The sequence below is a fragment of the Geotrypetes seraphini genome, chromosome 4 (assembly GCF_902459505.1).
Source record: "Geotrypetes seraphini chromosome 4, aGeoSer1.1, whole genome shotgun sequence".
Lineage (NCBI taxonomy): Eukaryota > Metazoa > Chordata > Amphibia > Gymnophiona > Dermophiidae > Geotrypetes > Geotrypetes seraphini.
The window spans coordinates 212,829,393-212,845,278 of record NC_047087.1 but is presented as its reverse complement, the minus strand read 5'-3'; the positions used below and the strand labels follow the sequence as shown (position 1 = coordinate 212,845,278).

General features: G+C 41.2%; 1 protein-coding gene across 1 annotated transcript in view; it reads left to right on the top strand.

Moving 5' to 3' along the window:
• The window catches only part of CHAT (choline O-acetyltransferase), a 153,542-nt gene that overhangs the window by 23,976 nt on the left and 113,680 nt on the right, over window positions 1-15,886 (top strand). The window lies entirely within an intron of this gene.

Below are 15,886 nucleotides of genomic sequence, written 5' to 3'. Positions count from 1 at the left end.
TTGACGATCCTGAGAACCTAGCAATTAGGGATGCTCAGGGGTTAAATGTGTCTGAAAAATCTTAGCCTTTCACCAACCAACAAGTTTTTCAAGATCTGGACCAGTAGAAGTCTGATGGTCTCTATATTCAAAAGCAAAACTATAGTTTCTGAATGGAAGCTAGCATAAAGAAGAACTTGTATAGCCTTCTTCTGTTTGGCATAACCAATATTCTGTCAATCCTGTGAAGTACTGAGAGAAAACTTCTTGTGAAAGTCTCCTTCATTAAAAAAATAAAAAAAAAATTCCGATGAGGAAATAAATATCTCAGTAGATCAAGATTGGGTTTTTTTTTGCTATTATCTACAAAGAGATCTTTCTTATTCCTGGCAGTTCAAAAAAGGGCTTGGACTTCCCAAGGTATTCATACACATAAAGAGATGTTCTAAAAGGGATTGCAATCAATTATTTTCTTATCTCCTGTTCAGACAGGACAAGAATCAATGAATCTAATTACATCAAAAGAAATTTAGGTTAGTCAGAACTTCAGTCTGAAGGATCAGACAAGTACCGGAATAATTTTATTAAGAATATTGAACCCACATCATAATAAATAAACATCTGGTCAGGATGATTTGTGCACCCTGGAGTGGAAGATGTCTTCAGGTACCTTCCAGACTCACTTTTCTATGATTTCTGCCAAGAGAATATTCCCTTACACCACAGGGTACACTCTGTAAAGGTATTAGGGCTCCTTTCACAAAGCTATGATAGCAACTGCTGCTGCAGTAATTGCTCTGACGCCCATAGGGATTTAATGGGTGTCAGAGCATTTGCTGCATGGCTGCCGCTACCACAGCTTTGTAACAGAGGAGTTAGTAAAGGTCACAGGGATCGCCTACATGGCCTGGCTTTGGCCAGGGCACTGGAATGCAAGGTTTATAATATGTTAGCACTCTGGTTTATAAAATCTCTTTTCTGTATCCCCAAAGATCCATATCTAAACCCCCTGTGCCAATAGGATTACTAACAAGCAAATAGACCATGCTCAGTACTGGAGTTACTAAATTGAAAAATAGACCTGGCTCAGTACTGGAGTTAGTAAACTAAAAAAAAATGTATTTATATTGCAAGTGGCAAATAATAATGATCAGCAAGTGAAAATTAGGTATGAGGCTTTTAGGGCGTCATTCTCTAAAAAGCTTCATTTTCAGCAGCCACCTTCAAAAACGGCACCAATCATATGTTTGGAGAACAGTGCTGTTTGGAGAATTGCGGCTATGTAAAAGGTAGGCACCAGAAATGTAGGCCAGAGTTTTAAAGGCCTACATTGTCGGCACCTACCTTTCACTAGAGGTGTCTAACAGTGCCTAAAGCCACTTCCGGCATTAACTATGTCTACAGTGGCCTTAGGCACCACGAGGCTCATCTTTAGATGGGACAACGGCACCGTTTTTTAAAAAACAGCTTTTTAATTGCCGCAGTCAATTACTGCGCTGTTTGAACCAATTAAACCAATTAAGTTAGGCATCAATAGAGCACCTAGCACTGCCTAACATTGTCATTTATAGAGTTTGCTCCTCAGTGCTTAGACAAATTACAATACATACGGAATTCAGTTACCCACTATTGTATTGATTACTTGGAAAGCAAACGCATGTTTCCCCTACAGACTAGGAATTGGCCTCCTGACTAGTTCCCACTATTACATAGAAAAGCTTATGTGACCTGTACACACAGGGAAGGTCTTCCTCAGTCAGCTTCAGCTCTGGTACGATGCAGGAACTTAAGAACACGGTCTGTGTGGGAGAGATGTTTCTCAGGCAGCAGGAACTCTGCATGTGTGTTGGGGGAGGATCGGCACTGGAACAGTAGTAGTCTGGGTCCAGCAACTCTCTTCAGGCCTCTGTCATATCCCTGAAGGGTAGCAGCTCAGATATAGCGTATCCAGAAGACCTCAGGATCAGGAACCAGCAGTATGCCTCTTTATAGAGAGTGATAGACCACCAGCATGGAGTTTCCTCTTAGGGAGTCTTTGCTACGAACCACCAATATGGGGTCCCTTCTTAGAAAGTGATAGCCAGGAACCCAAAGGCCTCTTGGGAATTCATTTTTATACTTTTTTGGATTCAGGATCTATCTGGGAAGATGATGCTTTCCACATCTCCTGTTCCGACCTCTTGACCTGAACATTTCAAGAAATATTACTCTCGAAGTTTCTCACTGGTGGCCCCCAAAATATTTGGGCTCCAAGTTGTCTAAAAGGACCAGCATACCCCAGATATGGCTCCAAGCTGGAACAGGTGATGATGACAAGTCCCAGTTATATCAGTTCAGTGCATCACTGATAAGACACTGAAGGAACAGGAATAGGCCAGAGGTTTTTCCTTGCTTCAGACACAGTTTCTGAATTACCAGATGAAATATATTCAGCTTTTGTGCAGGCTTTAACCTTTACAACTCCACTGGACACTTCCATTTGTACTCTTGTAAAGCAACTCTTCTGCACTTAGTATAGTACGATCCCTATCCCCATACTCAAACAAGAATCCCCCCCCCTCCATTCACTTACACAACCACCAGCTTCAGAACTCACTAATTACTTTGACCAGAAAATAAAAGATATCAGATTGAACCTAGGACAATCCATACCCTTACAGTCTCTGGACCGCTCAGACCAGACAAACCATTTACCCTTTAGCACTCTATCTAATCTTAAACCTCCTTCCCTACCAGATCGACTCAAAGTTTTCCAATCAATTAACATCGCTAATAACCCTACAGAGAGCATTTCCCCTTCAATCCTAAAAAAAATTCTTCCCTATTTTCGGCCCATTCATTTTGAAAATGATAACAAAAAGTCTTACCTCTAATCTTGTCCCAAAAGCCTGGAAATCTGCACAAGTTTTTCCTAAACTAAAAAATCAAAACCTAGATGAAACACAGCCAGCAAACTATCGTCCTATCACCAACTTTCTTCTCATCACAGAACTTACGGAAAAAGTAGTACTGAACCAGCTTATTGAATTCCTTGATAAAACCAACGCCCTTCACCCATACCAAACTGGCTTCAGCTTTACTATTCCACAAAATTATCCCTACTCGATCTCACGTCCACTATACACTGCTTCCATGATCACTGAAAATCTGTCCTTCTTATCTCTCTAGACTTATCAGCCGCTTTCGACACAGTTGACCATCACCTTCTCCTTGATCGTCTTAAGAACTGTGGTGTCATAGGCTCTGCCCTCTTATGGTTCACTTCTTTTTTTAAAGACCATAATTTCAAAGTCTATTCGAAAGAAAAAAACCTCATCTCCAATTCCTCAAACTTTCGGCTTTACTATTTTATATCTTTCTAACCCCTCTTCTTACTCTAGCACAGTCTATTGGATTCACAATCTTTGCTTACCCAGACGACATTCTACTTCTTCACCCCATTGATCCTTCCAATATCTGTGATATTCAAGAAATAAATACTAAACTTGAAAAAATTAGCGACTGGCTCCATATAAATAAACTTTCCCTCAACATAAATAAATCCTGCGGTATACTCTTCCTGATCAAGAACAACGAAATGATAAATGGCCAAATCTCTGTTAAATCCTCTCCAGTAAAAATGGAATCAAAAATAAAATTGCTCAGAGTCATTCTACCAATCTACTGATCATGACACCAAACTACAAAACTTTCAGAAAAGAAATAAAAACTCTACTATTCAAGAAATCCATTAAGACAAACTAACTCCACAGGAAGCATTTCAATCCCTCAAAGTAACCCGCTCAACTATGTAACTCTTCTGGAAATGTCCAGATAACCTCTTATGTAATCCGCCTTGAACCGCAAGGTAATGGCAGAATAAAAGTCACTCATGTAATATAATGTAATTCTAGATAAAGATTTAACCTTTCATGACCAGATAAGCTCCGTCATAAAAAGCTGTTTTCACAAACTCCGGCTCATCCGTTCTTTAACCTCAATCCTCAAAACTGATGTTATCACAATCCTTATTCACTCACTGGACATTTCTCATTTAGATTATTGCAACTCCCTCTATAATGGAATCACCCAAAAAGAATTACATTGTCTGCAGCTCATTCAAAATACGGCAATTAAACTTATCTACAAAGTAGGGAAATATGATCACTTTACCCCTCTGGTCTGGTTACTGCTGGTCTTTAAAATCAAATTTTCATGCCTCCCACCCTTTCTTGACAGACTCATCATCCCCTATTGCTCTTCCCAGACCCTTAGATCAGCTGATCAGAATTTATTGACCATACCTTCTATCAAGGAATTCTATTACCCTAGAAATACAAATTTTTCTGTCGTAGCTCCAACTTTATGGAACGCCATGCCACCTCAACTCTGCCTTGAAAATTCACTTGCCAAATTTAAGACTAAACTAAAAACATTCTTATTCCAAGACGCATACCATAGCATCTAAACATCTTCTTTTCCAACTGTACAGCAGTATATTAAACTAACCGCTTTTAAGACGTGATCCTCTAATTAATTTGTTTTAATGATATAATTATTAACTTTCCTCTCTTTACCCTCAATTCATGTTCGTATTTGTAATTTGTCTATTTAATGTTCACATTTTCTCCTCTTACCCCCCTTCTAAAATTTATTTTAACATTATTTTTAGCTTTGTAAACCGGTCAGGTGCAAGTCGATGGTTAGTATATCGAAATTTAATTAAACTTGAAACTTGAATGACAATAGGCCAACATGGAAGATACAACATGTGGAGAAAGCTCAACAGCAAAAAGAAAGGTCGTAAGAACATAAGAGCATAAGCCGTGCCTCTGCTGGGACAGACCAGATGTCCATCATTCCCAGCAGTCCACTCATGCGGCGGCCTATCAGGTCCAGGACCTGTATAGTAGCCTTCTATCTATACCCTTCTATTCCCTTTTCCTTCAGAAAACTGGCCAATTCCTTCTTGAACTCCAATACCGTACTCTGCCCTATCACGCCCTCTGGAAGCGCGTTCCAGGTGTCCACCACCCGTTGGGTGAAGAAGAACTTCCTAGCATTGGTTCTGAATCTGTCCCCTTTTAATTTTTCCAAATGCCCTCTCGTTCTTGTAGTTGTTAAAAGTTTGAAAAATCTGACCCTCTCCACTTTCTCTATGCCCTTCATGATCTTGTAAGTCTCCATCATATCCCCTCTAAGTCTCCGCTTCTCCAGCGAAAAAAGCCCCAGTCTCTCTAATCTTTCAGCGTATGAAAGGTTTTCCATACCTTTTATCAAACGCGTTGCTCTCTTCTGAACCCTCTCGAGTATCGCCATATCCTTCTTTAGGTTCGGCGACCAATATTGGACGCAGTACTCCAGAGCGGGCGCACGATTGCCCGATACAACGGCAGAATAACTTATTTCGTTCTGCTTGTAATACTCTTCTTGATTATTCCTAGCATTTTATTCGCTTTCTTAGTGGCCACTGCGTATTGTGCCGACGGCTTCATTGTCATGTCAACTATTACCCCCAAGTCCCTTTCTTGAGTACTCTCACTCAATAACAGCCCTCCCATCGTGTAGCTGTACCTCGGGTTTCTGTTTCCTACGTGTAGGACTTTACATTTCTCTACATTGAACTTCATCTGCCATCTCGTCGCCCACTCCCCTAGTTTGTTCAGGTCCCTTTGTAAATCTTCGCAGTCCTCTTTAGTCCTAGCCCCATTAAATAGCTTGGTGTCATCTGCGAATTTTATTACTTCGCTCTTCGTTCCTGTTTCTAAATCATTTACAAATACATTGAATAGCAGTGGTCCAAGCACCGACCCCTGCGGAACACCACTCGTGACCTTCCTCCAGTCCGAGTAGTGGCCCTTCACTCCTACCCTCTGCTTCCTGCCCACCAACCAATTCCTGATCCATCTGTGTACGTCTCCTTCCACCCCATGGTTCTTTAGTTTCCGAAGTAGGTGTTCATGGGGTACCTTGTCAAAGGCTTTTTGGAAGTCTAAGTATACAATGTCTATGGGGTCCCCTTTGTCCATCCGTTTGTTAATTCCTTCGAAGTGCAACAAATTCGTCAGGCACGATCTTCCCTTGCAGAAGCCATGTTGGCTTGTTATCATAAGTTTATGCCTCTCTAGATGCTCCTCGATGCTATCTTTTATCAGCGCTTCCGCCATTTTCCCCGGAACCGAGGTCAGACTTACCGGTCTGTAGTTCTCCGGGTCACCTCTCGATCCCTTTTTAAAGATGGGAGTAACATTGGCTATCTTCCAATCCTCCGGGATCATGCTTGTTTTCAGGGATAGATTACAAACCTGCTGTAGAGTTCCGCTATTTCCTGCTTTAGTTCCTTCAATATTCTAGGGTGGATTCCGTCTGGCCCCGGAGATTTGTTTTTAATTTTTCTATCTGCCTGTGTACGTCCTCAAGGCTTACTTCCATGTATTGTAGTATCAGAATATTATGTATTGCATTTGTGATACTATAATACTTATCTCAAGAAAACCTCAATAGTATCTTTTATTGAAGAATCTTTGGTCACTACTTGCCAATCACTCAAATAGCATCTAATAAAACTAAAGCAAACTGAAATGCATCACTCTTCACCTGAAGTAGTGGACAGTGTTTCTGCATTCTTAATTCCAGAGCAGGCTTGTCCAATCTTTTTGTATCGGGGGCCACATTTTATATTTGGCAATATTTAGAGAGCCAAAACACTCACCATCATATTTTGCCATGTTTTGTCAAATAGTGGAAAAATACGACAGTGAATTGTCCCCTCCCCAGTCTTCACCCAGTCTTGCTCTCACTCATTTCCCACTTACACCCCCCACCCTGTCTTCATCCAGTCTCTTTTTGCTCACCTGGCTTCAGGAACAGAAGAAACAGTGGGATTCCTGCTTCCCCACTGTGACACAGCTCTGCAAATTTGAGCCGCATGTTGCCGGAAGTTGAAGTTGGTCTTGTGGTTTCAAATCTTACAAGACCAATCTGAACTTCCAGCACCGGATGTCTCAAGTTTACTAAGAGCTGAAATGTGGTAGGGAACAGAACTGTCAAGCTTCCAAGGCTCAAGGGGCTTAGATTGGATAAACCTCTTCTAGAGCATTTTCTTAATACAGCCAAAAAGTACATCTATACACAGTTCTCAGGTGGGGAATTACAGAGGGAGTGATAAGACAGATATGGGTGCTTAGCAGATGGGTTGAAGTTAGGAAATGAAAGTAGCATCAAAGAAGTGGGCTTTGAGCATGAATTTGAATATTGCCAGAGATGGAACTTGATGTAGTAGGTAAAGTAGTTTGCTCCAGGCTTACATTGCAGCAAGGTAGAAGGGATGAAGTCTGGAGTTGGCCATAAAGGAGAATGGTACAGATGAGAGGGCTTACCTGATGAGCGGAGTTCCTTGGGAAGAGTATAGGGAGAGATGAGAGAGGAGTGATACTGAGGAGCTGTGGAGTGAATACACTTGTAGATTATTAAGACTAGGTTGAATTGTGTGCAATAACAGATAGGGAGCCAATGAAGTGACTTGAGGAGAGGAGTTCTGTAAGTATAGCAGTATTGGTAGAATATGAGGCGTGCAGTAGAGATCTGAACTGATTGAAGGGGAGCAGAAGGTCAGTGAGAAGCAGGTTGAAGTAGTCTAAGCAAGAGGTGATGAGGATATGGGTGAGGGTCTTAGCAGTGTGCTCAGAAAGGAAGGATCGAATTGTGGCGATATTGTAGAGAAAGTAAGAAAGGTTTTGGCAGTCAGTTGGATTTGTAAATGGAGAGTGATGAGTCAAAGATCACCCCCGAGGTTGCAAGCAGATGGGACAATAAGGATGAGGGAATTGTCTACAGAAATATAGAATGGAGGGAAAGGACAGGTGGGTTTAGAAGGAAAGATAAGGATCTCAGTCTTGGCCATGGCAATGAGACATTCTGGTAGCGATTTCAGGTAGGCAGGCCTGAATGTTTGTAGAGATTTCAAGTTTAGAGAGGTAGATCTGTGAGTCTTCTGCATAGAGGTGATACTGAAAGCCATGGGAGATTAGAGCTCCAAGGGAAGAAGTGTAGATGGAAAAAAAGAAGCGGTCCCAGGACAGAGCCCTCAGGTACACCGACCAATAGCAGGATGGCATCTGAGGAGGATCCATCAGAGCATACTCTATAAGTGCGATGGGAAAGGTAGGAAGAAAACCATGAGATAACAGAACCCTGAAATCCTAGTGAGGATAGGGTATCGATGAGTAGGCACAGGAACACAGATAGATCAAGGAGGATGAGAATGGAGTAGAGGCCTTTGGATTTGGCCAGGAGCAGATCATTGGAGACTTTAGTAAGGGCTGTGGAAATAAGAGATCAAAAGCCCAATTGAAGGGGGTCAAGGATAGCTCAAGATGAAAGAAAGTCAAGACGACAACAGTGAACAGCATGTTCAAGTAGCTTGGGAGGATCGAGATGGGGTGAAAGTCGGAAGGGCAGGTAGGGTCTAGCGAGGGTTTTTTGAGGAGTGGTGTGACGACAGCATGTTTGAAGGTATTAGGCACAGTCCTAATCAAGAATAATAGGTTGAGGGGATGGCAGTAAGAGAGATAGAGATAAGTATATGGGAGAGGATGGGATCAGAGGAACAAGTGGTGAGTTTGGAAGAAGAATGAAAGTGTGCAGTTTTCTCCTCAGTGATTTCAGGAAAGGAAGAGAAAACAGCGAGGGCCAAGAGGAGGTTTATAGAGCAGGTTGGGTGAGGTGGCTCGAGTGAAAACTCAAGGTTGATTTTGTGAACCTTGTAATAGAAGTACTCAGCCATAGTTTGGGGGGAGAGTGACAGAGGTGTTGGAGATGGGGACACCTTGAATAAGGAGTTCAGTGTAGCAAAAACACAGTGAGTGTTGGAGCTGAGAGTCAGTCAGGTGGGTGTAGTAGTCTTGATTGGCAAGTGAGAGAGCAGACTGGAAGGAGGTCAGGAGGAATTTGAAGTAAATGAAGTCGGCATGAGTGTGGGATTTGAGCCAGAGATATTCAGCGGATCTGGCACAAGAGCATAAATAGTGGATTTTAGAGTTTATCTAGGGCTGGGATTTGGCATGCCTTACAGAACAGGGGGTGGGGGAGCGAGGGTATTTAGAGCAGAGGAGAAAGTGGTGTTATATGAGGAGACAGCCTCGTTCACAGATTTGTATAGCATAGTGGTGGAGAGAAAGGGCGAAACAGTGGTGGAGAGAGTGCAGGGGTCGATGGTCTGAAGATTCCTAAATGTACAGGTGGAGATTGGCTGGGACTGGGGGGGCAGGGTGAAAGGTTCTGAAACTTATCAGTTGATGATCAGAGAGGGAAGGACTCTGGTGGAGAAATTTGTGATAGAGTACTTGGAGAAGAAGACAAGATCAAGGCAGTGGTCATTTTGATGGGTAGGGGTGATAGAGCACAGCTGAAGATCAAATGAAGATGTTAAGGCTAGAAGCCTAGAAGCATAAGAGTTGAAGGGGTTATCAGCGTGAATGTTAAAATCACAAGGAATTAGGGAGGGAGATGAATGTTCAAGGAAGAAGGAAAGCCAGGAGTCGTAATCAGTAAGGAAAAAAGAGAGGGACTTATCAGGGAGTTGGTAAATGACAGCTATGCAGAGAGGCAAAGGAGCAATAAATGGATGGAATGGACTTCAAAGGAAGAAAAGCAGTGAGACTGAGGTGGAAGAAGGGGTTGAAATCTACAAGAGGATGAGAGTAGCAGCCCAACACCATCTCCATGGCCAACCAATTGAGGCATATGGGAGAAAAGGTAGCCACCATGACATAGGGTGGCAGCTGAAGTAGAGTCATCAGGGCATATCCAGGTCTCAGAGCAAGCAGATGGACAGATTCAAATGTGAAGAGGTTGTGGATGTAGGCAAGGTTGTTGGGGACAGAGTGGGCATTTCACAGGACACATGAGAAGGGCAGGGAAGAGGGGAGTAGGAGAGGAACAGAAATAAAATTAGTGACATTGCATGGGTAAGAAAGGAGTTGGTTGGGAGGACCAGGGTTGAGGATGATGTCCCCAGCAGAGAGCAAAAAAAAAAAAAAAAAGAAGCAGAAAGATATGGGGGAGAGTTGGGAAGGCAGGGGGGGACCTGCTGCACCTCAAGCGGAATGTACGTAGGGAGTATAGGAATGGCTGAATAAGAGAGAGAAAGTGTTGAAGTTTTAGGGTTGAGAAGAGTGTAGTGGACAAAAGGGAGGGTGATGTAATGGATTCAAATAGTGAGTTGTGTGATATTGAGGGGTTCAGTGGTTTGAGATGAAGGGACAGACTGGGGAAGTCAGTATCAGGAGGAGGAGGTATACAAGAGCCATAGTGGTAGAAAGAGGGATGGGAACATTGGCTAAGGGCTAGTCTTAGACCTGAATGTGAGGGGACGTATAGGATGGTAACTTACCAGGAGGGTTCACACGCGAAAGATATGGTTATTTCGGTGTCATAGGAAAGCAGCAGAGTTAGATATGGGTAAAAATAAATCTGCTTACGCTCGTTTCTCAGAACTTCTATTTCTGACCAGTGCATCTGTAATATCTTTATACCACCAATTTTATCTCTGTTATCTGATAAGTGCTCATATTCTATAATAGAGAATAGCAGAGAATCACTATAAAATGGCAGCTGTGGGTTCCTTATACTAAGCTGTGGTAAAAAAAAATGGCCTTAGCACACTCTGCTTTTCCCATGCACTAAGGCCATTTTTGCTGCACCCATAAAAATGGTCTTTTTTCAGCAGTATAGAGTCCTCCTAAGAGCATATATTTCTGAGTCATTTTTAAGGTGAGCCTTTGCAAATGTCTTTTCCCAGGAAAGCACGCACATTTCTATTGGACACATTGTAGCACATCCAAACATAAGAATGTCAATATTGTCAATTGTTGAGCTAAGGAGGAAGCCTTTATGATTACTGTTACCCCTCAAAGTTTCAGGCTTGCAATAATTCAATATTTTTTTTAATTTATTTCTAATTCTGAGAAGCATGGTAGAAAAAGAATCAATTACATCGCTAAGCTCAGAGGATTAAAAAAAAATCACGGTGTGCTTCGGTCATACTGAACTATAACTGCTTTATTTCCTACCATTCAGACGTAAACATTTTCTTAATTTAGGTGTGTATCTTTTCTAGAAGTTTGCATAGCAATGCATTGTTCATGGTCGATTTGTCATTGTGCAATATCATTAACCATATGGAATAATATGAGTCTCACTGTATCCTATCTGTTTTCTGTATATTTAATTAATATTGAACTGACCTGACCCAAGGGAAGTGAAGAAAAGTAAAATGGTGGCTCTAGGATCCCCCTTCCCCCCCCCTTGAATTGTTCTAGTATGCCCTCGACACTTGTAACGAAGGCGTAGATGTTCTTTAAATGAAATAGTCTGCAATTAATTGATTCCAGTAAATGTACTGTTAGATTACTCAGCCAGGGCATAATAGTGAGACAGGAATGTGCTCAGTCTAACAGCTGAAGGAAAGGTTGTGTGATATGGCAGAAGGCTCTGAACTCTATATTCATAAATCTACCAAGTCATTTAAAATGCACTTCAAAACAAAAATGCTGAGAACCCTAATATACTTCAGGAAGGGCCAAAATGATGGAAGATCTACAAAGAAAGGGAAGATAGTGCCATAAAAAATGCTTAAAGGTGGCAGGTATATTCTTGATCTCCGTCCCCTGTGCATAAGCATCAAGGGGTGAATGGTTTATGTGCATCATGGTTTCCATGGCAGACATTAAGAGGGGTAGGTTGCCAGTGCCACCCCTAGCCATCCCAAGGCATTGGAGGGTTAAGTGGCTTCCCTAAGGCTAGAAGGAGTTGCCATGTGGTTTGAACCTGGGCCCTATCTGAAGTGTCTTCCTCCAGTCAACTTTTCATGGCTTGCTTACAGTACTTCTTGCAAAATTGGGAGCAGCTGTTCTGGAGGGGATGTATTTATGATGGGAGAGGAAAATATTTTGTACTCATGAATTTGTAAATATGTGTGTGCTATTTCTACCCCCTCCTCCAATCAGCTGCTACAAACGATGTGGTATTATTAACACATGTTTTTCATGTATTCAGCTTTCTATACCATTCTCCCAGAGGAGCTCAGAATGGTTTATATGAATTTATGCAGATACTCAAGCATGGGCTCATAATCTATCTAAAAGGAGATGTGTGAATTAGTTAATGCACATTTGGCTTGTGAGCATGTCTTAAAAATTGTAATGTGTCCGAAATTAATTTGATCTTCGTGGAATGCAGAGGATAGACACATTGAACTGTTGTGGTGCTATTTGCATGAGGATGGCCCTGAAGAAGCAGCGTTTAGGCTACAAAACCAATCGTAGGCTAGCTTGTGACAGATAGGCCCTCTTTTACTAAGGTGTGCTAACCGATTAGCGCACGCTAATTGATTTAGCACACGCTAAACGCTAACACGTGCATGTTAGTCTATGAACACGTTAGCGTTTAGCGTATGCTAATCAGTTAGCGTACCTTAGCAAAAGAGGGGGATACTTTTCTTTTGCGTGGATTAGAGACGCGTTTTCCTCTGATTTTTTAATTAGACATTTTTGTATCACAGAGGGTGCATGTTTATAGCAATGAAAGTTTTTTCTGCCTATGATAGATGGATGGTGTAGTGGGTTTCCCCTGCCAATATAACTGAGGCTTTTTCTTTTGGTTTGCTGAACTAAACTAAAACTTAGGTTTATAGACCAGGTCTTCAACCAAAAGGAGCTCAACTTGGTTAACAGTAACGAAAACATAATACAGAAAAACAAACAAAAAAAACAAAAAGAAGGATCCCATTCAATTGCAACAATTCTTATTAGCTAGAGAACAGAAATGAGTTTTCTTTCTTTAAATATGTTTCACTACTGAGAAATTGGAGGATGTAAGAGTCCCAAATAAGATTCACAAGGATGAATCAAGAGCCAATTCTTAATTTTCTTCTTATTTTTGTAGTTGAAATTGTAGTATGTCTTCCCATGGTTGTGGGCTTGGAAATGAATTTTGTTTGTATGTATAAATATCGTCAATTATGTGTAAGAATCCTTTTTTTTTCCTGGTATCATCTGATATTGTAATCATTAAATTCGTATATAAATAAAAATTAAAAAAAAGAAAATGTAAGTCAAAATGGTTAGTTTCCAAAGTGTTTAGCAAACAAGAAAGTTTTCAGGGCTTTCTGGAATAAAACGAAGGGGCCTAAACTTCTTAATTCAAGCGGTAAGTTATTCCAGAGCTTTGTCAGTTTGAAAGCGAAAGAATGGCTGAGTCTCCTGAAAATTCTGTTCTAAGTTTTTATTTTGAGGGGAGTTGTTGATTTGTTTTGATTTATATTACCCCCTAGCCTCTTTTTTTCCAAAATTAATTTGACACACAATAACCCATGAATTAGCTTTCATTAAGTCAAATTGTGCTTGTGCAAAATTCTAACACATATAAAAATGTTATTAAGATGAACATGTGGAATGAACTGAAAAGCACCCGAAAATTGAGAATATATCTGATAATCCCCCCCAAAAAATGCACACCCTCTACCTACAAGTAAGCAGTTTTACATTGTCTGATGACAAGTGGGTGCCAAAAAGCTTCACATGTGATTACCTACCAAAGGGTGCCTTTGAATAAAAAAGACAAGACAATCACCAATAGACTAGGATGCAAAATACATATTTTTAGATGGGAATCTCCCTTTATCAGTTTTTATCTTTTTTTTTTTTTTTTTTTAATAATGCAAGATCACACATAAAACAGATCAAAGAAGTCAAATGTATGTACTGAATGCCATCTCATGTCTCTGCAAATTTCTTCTAAAGAGATAGACCATATATTGTATACTGAAAATGGGATTCATTTTCAAAAGATAAAAATGTCCCAAAAATGGCATAAAGTGGCATTTAGGTGTTTTCTTTTCAAAACCATCCAAATTGCCCTTTTTGAAACCAATTTTTAAGGTGTGAGAAAACAATAAGGCAAGCGATCCAAAGAATCCAATGTGGTTCCAAACAATTGGCAGACAATCTAGAGATAATATCGGATTTATTCAAGGTGCTCTCAGCAATAGTGCTCAACACGTTTCGCCAAATAAGATTGCATCAGCTGCATTTAACTAGCTGGGATCAGAAATAGATTCCACAAGGAATGAAAGCGAGCTGATGCAAAGGAACAGCTTACTCCAAATGTGCAATAAATCTCCTTAATCTCTGTCATGAACATTGGAGCAGCATTGGAGCATTTGGCACCCGGGTCCGCAGTAGAAACCTCTACCATGGCTTATTAAAAGAGGGCCTTAAAGAAGAAATGCCATTTAAAATGTCAAAAACCAGCAAACTTAAAGCACCTACAGGCACCTAACTAAATGGTGCTTGAATTGTGCTTACCTAGGTACTTTAGACCGCTGAACACCACAATGAATGTGGCCAACACCAGGAGTGGCGTTAGATGGCCTAAAGCACTTACATCAGGGGTGTCCAACCTTTTGGCTTCCCTGGGCCGCATTGGCTGAAAAAAAATTTCTGGGGCCGCACAAACACGCAAACGCTGCAGCAAGACAGAGGAGGGAGCTGGCAAGACGGTAAATACCCTGGGGCAGCAGAAGAAAACACTGCATCACCCTCGACCGGGGCCACACAAAATAGTTCACGGGGCTGCATGTGGCCCTTGGGCTTCAGGTTGGACACCCCTGACTTACATAGATATAATTCACGCAAAGACAGGTGCCAGAAATGTAGGCCTGGAAAACCCTAGCCTACATTTCTGGCACCTGTCTTTCCTGCAGGTGTGATTCTGTAAACGGTGCCAATGCATGCCTGACATGTGATCAGCGGCCACTTTTTAGGTAGCCACCAATATTGGCGTAATTTATAGAATCCAGGCCTTCCTGAGTTGACAGTAAAAAAGCCCAAATTTTTGAGGTGTTTTTTTTTTTTTTTTTTTGCTATTTTGTAAATAAGGTGCACTCTTCTGAAACAATGTACCCTATTAGGAAATAGTGCACATTATTTGTGAAGGGTAAATGACAGGCAGAAACATTTACATTAATCTCAAGACAGGTGTAAATGACATTGGCAATATTTATCATGGATGTACACAAATTATAGTAACATAGAAACATAGTAGACGACAGAAGATAAGGATAGAAACATAGAAACATAGAAGATGACGGCAGAAAAGGGCTACAGCCCATCAAGTCTGCCCACTCTGCTTACCCACCCCCTGTCTATGCCCTAATGACCCAATTTCCTTATCTTGACCCTCGTAGGGATCCCACATGGGTATCCCATTTATTCTTAAAGTCTGGCACGCTGTCTGCCTCGATCACCTGCACTGGAAGCTTGTTCCAATGATCAACCACTCTCTCTGTGAAGAAATACTTTCTGGTGTCGCCATGAAATTTTCCGCCCCTGAGTTTGAGCGGGTGCACAATCCATCCAGTCTGCCCAACAAAATAAACTCATGGCATATGATATGATTCAATAAAATATATGCATACTTGATCTTGATCTATCCTTGCCATTTTTGGAGCATAGACCATAGAAATCTGCCCAGAATTGGCCTTGTACCTCAACTATTTGAGTTGCCATTGTGCCCAACCCCAGCCCATCCACTCTGTCTAGTCATAATCAGGGCACAGGCCTTAGAGTCTGGCCTTATTTCCCAATCAATGTCTAATTTAATCTAATCTAAGCCTTAGATTTATATACCGTATCATCTCCTGAATTAGGGGCTCACCTCGGTTTACAAAAGACTTCAATAAAAAGGGAAATGACTAAACTTGTTTTGCTCCCATTCTCTTTCCATATAGGAATCTTTTGTGTTTGTCTATGCATATCTGAATTCCGTTACCATTTTCATTTCCACTTCCTGACATTTCTCCTAAATCAACTCCCCTGTAACTTCAATTTATGTCCTCTAGTCCTACCATTTTCCTGATGTTTGTATA